This window comes from Mustela putorius, unplaced genomic scaffold (assembly GCF_011764305.1).
Source record: "Mustela putorius furo isolate JIRA1106 unplaced genomic scaffold, ASM1176430v1.1 tig00003930_pilon_pilon_pilon, whole genome shotgun sequence".
In the NCBI taxonomy this organism is placed as follows: domain Eukaryota; kingdom Metazoa; phylum Chordata; class Mammalia; order Carnivora; family Mustelidae; genus Mustela; species Mustela putorius.
This window is the reverse complement of record NW_025422075.1, coordinates 14,923-26,090: the sequence shown is the minus strand read 5'-3', so window position 1 is coordinate 26,090 and position 11,168 is coordinate 14,923. Positions and strand designations below refer to the sequence as shown.

Genomic DNA, 11,168 nt, shown 5'->3' with positions numbered 1-11,168 from the left:
TACAGTTGTCAGGAATGGGAATTATAGAATGTGGGGCAGGGCCAGATTGTTCTTTGCTCCAAGCCTGAATTCCCTCTTTTTTATCATTTTGTTTATTTTATTTATTTAATATTTAATAAATATTTAAATATACAATTAATAATATTTAATATTTAACTATTAAAATAATTGATATTTAATAATATTTAATATTAATTAATATTTAATATCTAAATATTTAAAATATTTTTATTATATTTTTATCATTTTTTAATTTTTATGTCATTAGATTTGCAAGATTGTTTCTCCTTGTCTGGGCTCAATTCCTGGGCATGTCTGGTCAATGTTAAAGACAGCCCAGCCTATATTCTTTTAGGAATTTTCAATTAGCAATAATCGAGCCTCGGATAAACCTCATTGGCTATGATAGTGCCACTGGCGTCAGGTCTCACATGTAAGTCTTTAATGTGTTTTGAGTCTTTCTTAGGCATGGTGTAAGGAAGCAGTGCAATTTCATTGTTTGTGGGTGGCTGTCCTCTCTTTACATATCATTCACTGAAGAGACAGATCTTTTCCCCATTGTGCATTTCTGATCTCCTTTGTCATGGGTGAATTGACCATACAAGAATAGGGTTATTTCTGGACTGTCTGTTGTGTTCATTGATGTGTGTGTTCATTTTTGTACCAGGCCTTTTTGTTTTGATTACTACAGCATTGTAGTATACCTTGAAATCTGGAATTTTGGTACTTCCAGTGTTGTTGTTCTTTTTCAAGATCGCTTTGGCCAGTCAGGGTCTTTTCTGTTCTGTTGGATTCTTTGTTCTGGTTGAGTGAAAACTGGTGTTGATATTTTGGTAGGATTGCATTAAACTGTGGGTTCTTTTAGGTGGTATGGACATTTTAATCTTGGTTGTCCCAATTGAGGAACATGGCATTTGCTCATGAATTTGTTTCTGTCACCTTCCATTTCTTTCACCAGTGTTGGATAGCTTTCAGAGTACAGGTGCTTCACCTCCTTGGTTAAGTTTATTGCTAGGTGTTTTAAACGTTCTGCAGTAATTGTAAACAGGATTGTTTTCTTAATTTCTCTTTCTTGACTTACCTTAGGAGTGTATAAAAATGCAAAAGATCTCTGTGTATTAGCTTTATATCCTGAAACTTTACTGAATTCATTAATCACTCTAGTAGTTACTTGGTAGAGTCTTTAGTGTTTTCTCTGTATAGTAGCATATCATCTCAAAAGAGAGAAAGTTTCTTTCCTGTGGCGGAAAACCAATGGGAATCTATGGCTGGCATGTCAACCTACAGGAAAAAACATCAGACCAGTGTCTAGAAATATATGAGAAGTTTATATGTAATCTATTTTTTTTAAGATTTATTTGTCTTTGAGAGAGATGGGGCAGGGGAGGGAGAGAGGAGAGGGGAGAGAGAGGCTCACTTAAGATACTCTGTTGAGCCTGGGCCCTATCTCAGGGCTTGATGTCATGATCCTAAGATGATGACTTGAGCCAAAATCAAGAGTTGGGTGCTTAAAAAACTGAGTCACTGAGGTGCCCCTGAAGGCTTTTTGTCATCTTTCAAAATTTGAAAAAGAAATTCAAATCAAGGACTGCTAACATGCTTTTCAAAACATTAGTCATAGTAGGCAGTACATTGTTTTTGTTTTTAGTTCTTTAATTTAATTCCAGTTAGTTAGTATATATTACAGGTTTCAGAGGTAGAGGTCAGTGATATCAGTCTTTTATCAAACACAGGGCTCATTACATCACATGCACCCCTAATGCCCATCGCCCAGTTACCGTATCCCTTCACCATCCTCCTCTCTAGAGGCTCTCAGTTCGTTTCCTATGATTAAGAGTACTTCTGGTTTGTGCACCTCACTGGTTTCCTCTGGTTTTATTTTTCCCTCTCTTCCCCTATGATGCTCTGTTTTGTGCCTTAAATTCCACATATTTTCACTAGTATGATAGTATGATATCATATGATCATTGTCTTCCTCTGATTTATTTTGTTTACAGTAATACTTTCTAGTTCTATTGTCATAGTTCCAGTGTCATTGCAGATGGCAAGATTTCAGTTTTTGATTCCTGAGTGGTATTCCATTGTGTGTATGTATGTATGTGTACACACACACACACACAAACACACCCTATATAATCTTTATCCATTCATCTTTTGGAATGGATAAGAAGACTGGAATGGATTGGAAGACATCTGGGCTCTTCCCAGTTTGGTTATTGTGGACATTCCTGCTGTAATCATTTGGGTGCATGTGCCCCTTCAGATCATTACATTTTGTATCTTGAGGGTAAATAGCCAGTACTGTGATTGGTGGGTCATAGGGTAGCTGTATTTGCAATTATTTGAGGAACATCCGTACTGTTTTCCAGAGTGCCTGTACCTGCTTGCATTCCACCAACACTCTAAGAGGATTCCTCTTTCTCTGCATCCTCACCAACATCTGTTATGTCCTGACTTGTTAATTTTAGGCATTCTGGCTGGTGTGAGGTGGTATTTCATTGTGCTTTTTTTCTTTTATTTAATTGTGCATTTGAATTCTATTTCCCTGATGCTGAGTGATGTGGAACATTTTTTCATGTACCTGTTGGCCATTTGTATGTCTTCTTAGGAGAAGTGTCTGTTCATGTCTTCTCCCCATTTCTTGACTATATTATTTGTCCCTTGGGTGTTGAGTTTGAGAAATTCTTTATAGATCTGGGACACCAGATCTTTATCTGATAGGTCATTTCCAATAGTCTTCTCCCATTCTGTCGGTTGTTTGGTATGGTCCACTGTTTCTTGTGTGGTGCAAAAGCTTTTTATTTTGATGAATTCCCAGTACTTCATTTTTGCCTTTGTTTCCCTTGCCTTTGGAGATATGTCTAGCAAGGAGTTGTTGTGGCTGAGGGCATAGAGGTTCCTGTCTGTATTCTCCTCTAGATTTCTGTCTTACATTTAGGTCTTTCATCCATTTAGAGTATAGTGTAAGGAAATGGTCCACCTTGCATTCTCCTGCATGTGGCTGTCCAATTTTTCCAACACCATTTGTTGAAGAGACTGCATTTTTTCCATTGACTATTCTTTCCTGCCTTGTCAAAGATTGGTTGACCATAGAGGTAAGGGTCCATTTCTGGACTCTCTGTTCTGTTCCATTTTTCTGTGTGTCTGTTTTTGTGCCAGTACCATACTGTCTTGATGACTACAGCTTTGTAGTAGAGCTTAAAGTCAGGAATTATAACGCCACCACCTTTGGTTTTATTTTTCAACATTCCTTTGGATTTTCAGGGTCTTTTGTGGCTCTGTACATATTTTAGGATTATTTCTTCCAGCTCTGTGAAGAGTTGATAGTATTTTCATAGAGATTGCGTTGAATATATAGATTGCTGTAGGCAGCAAAGACATTTGAACAGGATTCATTCTTGTAATCCATGAGTATGAAATGTTTTTCCACTTATTTCTGTCTTCCTCAATTTCCTTCATGAGTGTTCCATAGTTTTCAGAGGACAAATCCTATGCCTCTTTGGTTAGGTTTATTCCTAGGTATATTACAGTTCTGAATGCAATTGTAAAGGGGATCAACTCCTTAATTTCTCTGTTCTTCTCTCACATTATATAGAAGTGCCGCTGATAACTGTGCATTGATTTTATATCGTACCATATTGCTGAATTTCTGCATGAGTTCTACAATATTGGAGTGAAGTCTTTTGGGTTTTCCACATAGAGTATCTTGTGATCTGCAGAGTGAGAGTTTGACTATGTCTTTGCTGATTCAGATGCCTTTCATTTCTTTTTTATCTGATTGCTGAGGCTAGGACTTTTAGTACTCTGTTGAATAGCTGTGGTGATAGTAGACATCTCTGTTATATTCCTGTTCTTAGGGGAAAAGCTCTCAGTTTTTCCCCACTGAGAATGATATTCACTAGTCTTTTCTTATTTGACTTTTATAATATTGAGGTATGTTCCTTCTAGCCCTACACTGTAAAGACTTTCAATCAAGAAAAAATGCTATACCTGTCAGTGCTTTTTTTTTTTTTTTTGCATCTATGAGTGGATCATATGGTTCTTGTCCTTTCTTTTATTTATGGAGTATATCATATTGATTGATATGCAGATGTTGAGCCACCCTTGCAACCCAGGAATAAATACCACTTGGTTGTGGTGAATAATCCTTTTAATGGACTGTTGGATCCTATTGGCTAGTATTTTGGTGACAATTTTTGCATCCATGTTCATCAGGATACTGGCCTGTAATTCTCCTTCTTGCTGGGGTCTTTGTTTTGGGGAGCAGGTAATGCTGGCTTCACAGGAAGAGTTTGAAAGTGTTCCTCCCATTTCTGTTTTTTGAAGCAGTGTCAGAAGAATAGGTGTAAGTTTTCCATTAAATGTTTGGTAGAGTTCCTTTTGAGGTAGAATTCCTCTGTGAAGTCATCTGGTGCTGGACTCTTGTTGTTGGGAGATTTGTGATTATTGGTTCCACTTCCTGGCTGGTTATGTGTTCAGGTTTTCTATTTTTTCCCATTTCAGTTTTGGTAGTTTAGACAACTCTAGGAATGCCTCCATTTCTTCCAGATTGCCTAATTGTTGACGTAGAACTGCTCATTATATGTTCTTATAATTGTGTTTCTTCAGTGTTTGTATTTCTTTGTTGTTGGTCAAATACAATTCATTATTATATTTATTTAGTTCCTTTCTTTTCTGTTTTTGATAAGTCTGGCAGGGGTTTATCAATCTTATGGATTCTTTCATGCAACTAGCTCCTTGTTTCATTTATCTGTTCTACCATTCTTTTGATTTCTATTTCATTGTCTTATGCTCTGATTTTTATTAGTTCTTTTCATCTGCCATGTTTAGGCTTCTTTGCTGTTCTTCTTTCAGATCCTTTGGGTCTAAGGATAGGTTGTGTATTTGAGACTCTTCTTGTTTCTTGTGAAATGTTTGTATTACTATATGCTTCCCTCTCAGGCCCACCGTTGCTGCATCCCAAACGTTTTAAACCATTGTTTTGTTTTGTTTTGTTTTTTAATTTTCATTTGTTTACATGATTTTTTTCAGTTCTTGTTTAATTTCCTGGTTGACCCATTCATTCTTTAGTAAGATGCTCTTTAGCCTCCATGTATGTGAGTTCTTTCCATGTATGTGAGTTCCTTTCATGATTAAGTTAAAAATTCACACAGCACTGGGGTCTAAGGATACGTGAGGAATAATACCAGTCTTTGGTACTGGTTGAAATGTGATTGTGACCCAGTATGTAATCTATTGTGGAGAATGTTCTATGTGTACTCAAGAAAAATGTATTTTTTTTTTTTTTGCTTGAGGATGGAATGTTCTGAGTATATATGTGAAGTCCACCTGGTGCCCTGTGTCATTCAAAACACTTCTTTCCTGGTTGATTTTCTGCTTAAATGATAGGTCCATTCCTGTACGTGTGGTGTTCAAGTACCCTACTACTATTGTTTACTGTTGCTGTGTTTCTTTAATTTTGTTATAATTTGCTTATATAATTGGCTGCCCCTGTGTTAGCAACACAAATATTTATCATTATTAGAGCTTCTTGTTTTTTTTTTTTTTTTTAAAGATTTTATTTATTTATTTGACAGAGAGAAATCACAAGTAGGCAGAGAGGCAGGCAGAGAGAGAGAGGAGGAAGCAGGCTCCCCGCTGAGCAGAGAGCCTGATGTGGGACTCGATCCCAGGACCCTGAGATCATGACCTGAGCCGAAGGCAGCGGCTTAACCCACTGAGCCACCCAGGCGCCCATAGAGCTTCTTGTTTGATAGAGCCTTTAATATGATATAGTAGCCTTCTTCCTCTCTTATGACAGTCTTTAGTTTAAAATCTAATTTTAAAAAAAGATTTTATTTATTTATTTGACAGAGATCACAAGAAGACAGAGAGGCAGGCACAGAGAGAGAGAGAGAGAGAGAGGCAGGCACACTGCTGAGCAGAGATCCCGATGTTGGGCTCAAGCTCAGGACCCTGGGATCATGACCTGAGCCGAAGGCATAGGTTTTAACCCACTGAGCCACCCAGGTACCCATAAAATCTAATTTGTCTGATAAGGGTTGCTATGCCATTTTTCTTTTGATGTCCATTAGCATGATAAATATTTTTCTAAAACCCTCACTTTCTGTCTGGGGGTATCTTTAGGTCTAAACTGATTCTCTTTAGATAACATTATGGATGGGTCTTGGCCTTTTCATCCAATCCTATACCCTGTGCCGTTTGATTGTCCATTTAATTCATTTACATTCAGAGTAACTATGAAAAGATAGGAAGTTAGTGCCATTATATTTTTTTGTGTGTTGTGTGAGTTTTATTTATCCCCCAAGGCTTTCCATATATGATTTCAAGCTCCATATTTCTGCTGTGCAGAAGTTTTTGATTTTGATGAAGTCCCAAAAGTTCTTCTTCGCTTTTGTTTCCTTTGCCTTTGGAGACATACCTTGAAAGAAGTTGCTGTGGCTGATATCAAAGAGATTACTGCCTATGTTCTCCTCTAGGATTCTGATGGATTCCTGTCTCACATGAGGTCTTTTTATTTTTCAATTTTTTTCATTTATTTATTTTCAGCATAACAGTATCATTATTTTTTCACCACACCCAGTGCTCCATGCAATCTGTGCCCTCTATAATACCCACCTATAAATGAAACCTAAAAGTCCAAAAACAAAAGAAAGAAAAAAAAAAGGGAAGTTACTCAGCCAGGTGAACAGAACAGAGAGAATATCATGGGACATGTAGGGAAAACAGAACAATACACTACATATCCTGAGTGTATCCTTTGGTTTGTTAGAAAAAGCTCCACCTCAAAATTGTATAGAAGGAAAATCTTCCATAAATATACATATGAAATATATATAAATAAGTAATACATACAATATACAGTATTATATAATACATATTATGAAATAATATGGTTCCTGCTGGCACTTCTAGATTTTACAAATTTGCAGATTTCCATATATATAATCTTGTAACACATATATGTATACATATATATTTATATATATGTACACACATATATACACAAAAATAAAATTAAATATACGGAAAGGATAGAATGTATCCATGAAGATGAAAATTTAAAAAGACTTGAAGACTCCTTAATTTCTCTTTCTTCTGTCTTGCTGTTGGTGTAGAGAAATGCAACTGATTTCTGTGCATTGATTTTATATCCTGACACTTTACTGAATTCCTGTATAAGGTCTAGCAGTTTTGGAGTGGAGTCTTTTGGGTTTTCCACATATAGTATCATATCATCTGCGAAGAGTGATAATTTGACTACTTCTTTGCCGATTTGGATGCCTTTAATTTCCTTTTGTTGTCTGATTGCTGAGGCTAGGACCTATAGTACTATGTTGAATAGCAGTGGTGATAATGGACATCCCTGCCATGTTCCTGACCTTAGCGGAAAAGCTTTCAGTTTTTCTCCATTGAGAATGATATTTGCAGTGGGTTTTTCATAGATGGCTTTGATGATATTGAGGTATGTGCCCTCTATCCCTACACTTTGAAGAGTTTTGATCAGGAAGGGATGCTATATTTGTCAAATGCTTTTTCAGCATCTATTCAGAGTATCAAATGGTTAAGGAGTCAATCCCATTTACAATTGCACCCCAAACCATAAGATACCTAGGAATAAACCTAACCAAAGAGGCACAGAATCTATACTCAGAAAACTATAAAGTACTCATGAAAGAAATTGAGGAAGACACAAAGAAATGGAAAAATGTTCCATGCTCCTGGATTGGAAGAATAAATATTGTGAAAATGTCTATGCTACCTAAAGCAATCTACACATTTAATGCAATTCCTATCAAAGTACCATCCATCTTTTTCAAAGAAATGGAACAAATAATTCTAAAATTTATATGGAACCAGAAAAGACCTCGAATAGCTAAAGGGATATTGAAAAAGAAAGCCAACGTTGGTGGCATCACAATTCCGGACTTCAAGCTCTATTCCAAAGCTGTCATCATCAAGACAGCATGGTACTGGCACAAAAACAGACACATAAATCAATGGAACAGAATAGAGAGCCCAGTAATAGACCCTCAACTCTACAGTCAACTAATCTTCGACAAATCAGGAAAGAATGTCCAATGGAAAAAAGACAGCCTCTTCAATAAATGGTGCTGGGAAAATTGGACAGCCACATGCAGAAAAATGAAATTGGACCATTTCCTTACACCACACACAAAAATAGACTCAAAATGGATGAAGGACCTCAATGTGCAAAAGGAATCCATCAAAATCCTTGAGGAGAACACAGGCAGCAACCTCTTCGACCTCAGCCGCAGCAACATCTTCCTAGGAACAACGCAAAAGGCAAGGGAAGCAAGGGCAAAAATGAACTATTGGGATTTCATCAAGATCAAAAGCTTTTGCACAGCAAAGGAAACAGTTAACAAAATCAAAAGACAACTGACAGAATGGGAGAAGATATTTGCAAATGACATATCAGATAAAGGACTAGTGTCCAGAATCTACAAAGAACTTAGCAAACTCAACACCCAAAGAACAAATAATCCAATCAAGAAATGGGCAGAGGACATGAACAGACATTTCTGCAAAGAAGACATCCAGATGGCCAACAGACACATGAAAAAGTGCTCCATATCACTCGGCATCAGGGAAATACAAATCAAAACCACAATAAGATATCACCTCACACCAGTCCGAATGGCTAAAATCAATAAGTCAGGAAATCACAGATGCTGGCGAGGATGCGGAGAAATGGGAACCCTCCTACACTGTTGGTGGGAATGCAAGCTGGTGAAGTCACTCTGGAAAACAGCATGGAGGTTCCTCAAAATGTTGAAAATAGAACTTCCCTATGACCCAGCAATTGCACTATTGGGCATTTACCCTAAAGATACAAACGTAGTGATCCAAAGGGGCACGTGTACTCTAATGTTTATAGCAGCAATGTCCACAATAGCCAAACTATGGAAAGAACCTAGATGTCCATCAACAGATGAATGGATCAAGAAGATGTGGTATATATACACAATGGAATACTATGCAGCCATCAAAAGAAATGAAATCTTGCCATTTGCGACAACATGGATGGAACTAGAGCGTATCATGCTTAGTGAAATAAGTCAAGCAGAGAAAGACAACTATCATATGATCTCCTTGATATGAGGAAGTGGTGATGCAACATGGGGGCTTAAGTGGGTAGGAGAAGAATCAATGAAACAAGATGGGATTGGGAGGGAGACAAACCATAAGTGACTCTTAATCTCACAAAACAAACTGAGCGTTGCTGGGGGGAGGGGGTTTGGGAGACGGGGGTGGGATTATGGACATTGGGGAGGGTATGTGCTTTGGTGAGTGCTGTGAAGCGTGTAAACCTGGTGATTCACAGACCTGTACCCCTGGGGATAAAAGTATATGCTTATAAAAAATAAAAAATTTAAAAAAATAAAAAGACTTGAAGAAAACAAAACAAAAAAACACAACTAAAAAACTTAACATACAAAAACAAGAAGTGGAAGAGAAAGAAGGAGAGGAAGAAAAGAGAGTATGATTAGCCAGTTAAAGCAAAGAGAATAATACACTAGATTCTAGGTGTATTTTGATCTGTTAGGAGAAACTGCACCCCAAACTTATAAAGAACAAGAAACTTAAATATTTACAAAAACAAAATTAAATATAATGGAAGGATAGAAAGTTAAGTACAAAAATGAAAGTTAAGATTAAAGAAGTGTGGATAAAATAAATTGGTTGACAAGAAGAAAGAGACCAAATAATTAAAACTGAAAGACAAAACTGTGAATGGATAAAGAAGTTGTGGTCCATAATATACAATGGAATATACTCAGCCATCAGAAAGGATGAATACTCAACTTTTGCATCAGTGTGGATGGGACTGGAGGAGATTATGCTGAATGAACTAGTCAAGCAGAGAAAGTCAATTATCATATGGTTTCACTTACTTGTGGAACATAAGGAATAACATGCAAGACATCAGCAAGGAAAGGAAAAGTGAATTGGGGGGAAATCAGAGAGGGAGCTGAACCATGAAAGACTGAGAAACAAACAGGGATTTAGAGGGGAGGGCGTGGGGGGGATGCATCAGTCTGGTGGTAGGTATTAAGGAGGGCGTGTATTGCACGGAGCACTGGCTGTTGTACATAAACAATAGATCTTGGAACACTGCCTCAAAAACTAATGATATATTTGATGGTGACTAACAACACAATTAAAAATATTTTTATTTTTAAAGCCAAGGACAAAATCGTGGGGAAAAAAACCCATGAATTCTATATGCTATATTCCCCTAGCACTGGGGTTTGAGCATTCTCAGTGATCAGTAAACTTCGCGGTGTGTTCTTGCTGATCCTCTGGGTAAGGAGCCTGTTGCCTTGATTCTGTGGCATTTTTGCCCCAGGGCAGAATTGCACTGCACCTGCCTAGGTGTCAAGCTCAGTAATCTACTCCAGTTTGCTCCAGCTTTTGTTCCCTGAAGGTTCTCTGTGCCTCCTTGGAGGAGGAGAATGAAAAAGGCAGCCTTGCAATGTCCAGGCCGGGATCCAAGAGTCTGAGGCCCCATTCCTCAGTGCACCCTAAGGGAAAAGCAGTGAATCATTCCTGGCTCCCTGGTCTCTGTCTGCTCTGTGTGCTAACCCAGCCTATGACTAAGCATTTGTATCTCAGGGCGGAACCCTGTTCGAGTCTCCAAACCCTAGAGACTCCTGCAGGGCACAACCAAGCCGCTCCTTCTGGGAGGAGAGGGGATCTTGCCTGTGTGCTGTTGCTGGGTCCCTGCTGGCACTGTGTGCTGTTGCTGGGTCCCATGGCTTCTGGCAGCCTGGAGCTGAGAGTCAACACTGGGACTTGATGATTCCAGCAAGAGTCCCCACTTCAATGCCTGGGAGGTCTGCCACACTCGGCAACCCTGTTATTTCTGTGACCTTGGGCATCTCGAGATGACACTATCCCACCTAGGATTCTGCCCTGCTTCACCACCTGGGTACCATTCAGGCAGGAATGGCCCTCATCAGAGCAAACTTCTAAAAGTCCTTACTTTGCAGTCCTCTACTATATCATTTTCTGGTACCTCCCTGCAGTTTATCTTCCCATATATCAAACGAATTCACTTCTCCACTTGTCCTATCTTATAGAAAGAGGACGCTTTTATATTTCTAGAGTTGCAGCTACTCTTTTCTTACATCTCTGGGTGA

General features: G+C 38.2%; 1 non-coding gene across 1 annotated transcript; it reads right to left on the bottom strand.

Annotated features, from left to right (window-relative positions):
* Window positions 1–285: 285 nt before the first annotated feature.
* On the bottom strand, window positions 286–427 carry LOC123388960. The gene has a single exon (XR_006603466.1). It is a non-coding gene; the product is annotated as a U4 spliceosomal RNA (small nuclear RNA).
* Window positions 428–11,168: the final 10,741 nt, after the last annotated feature.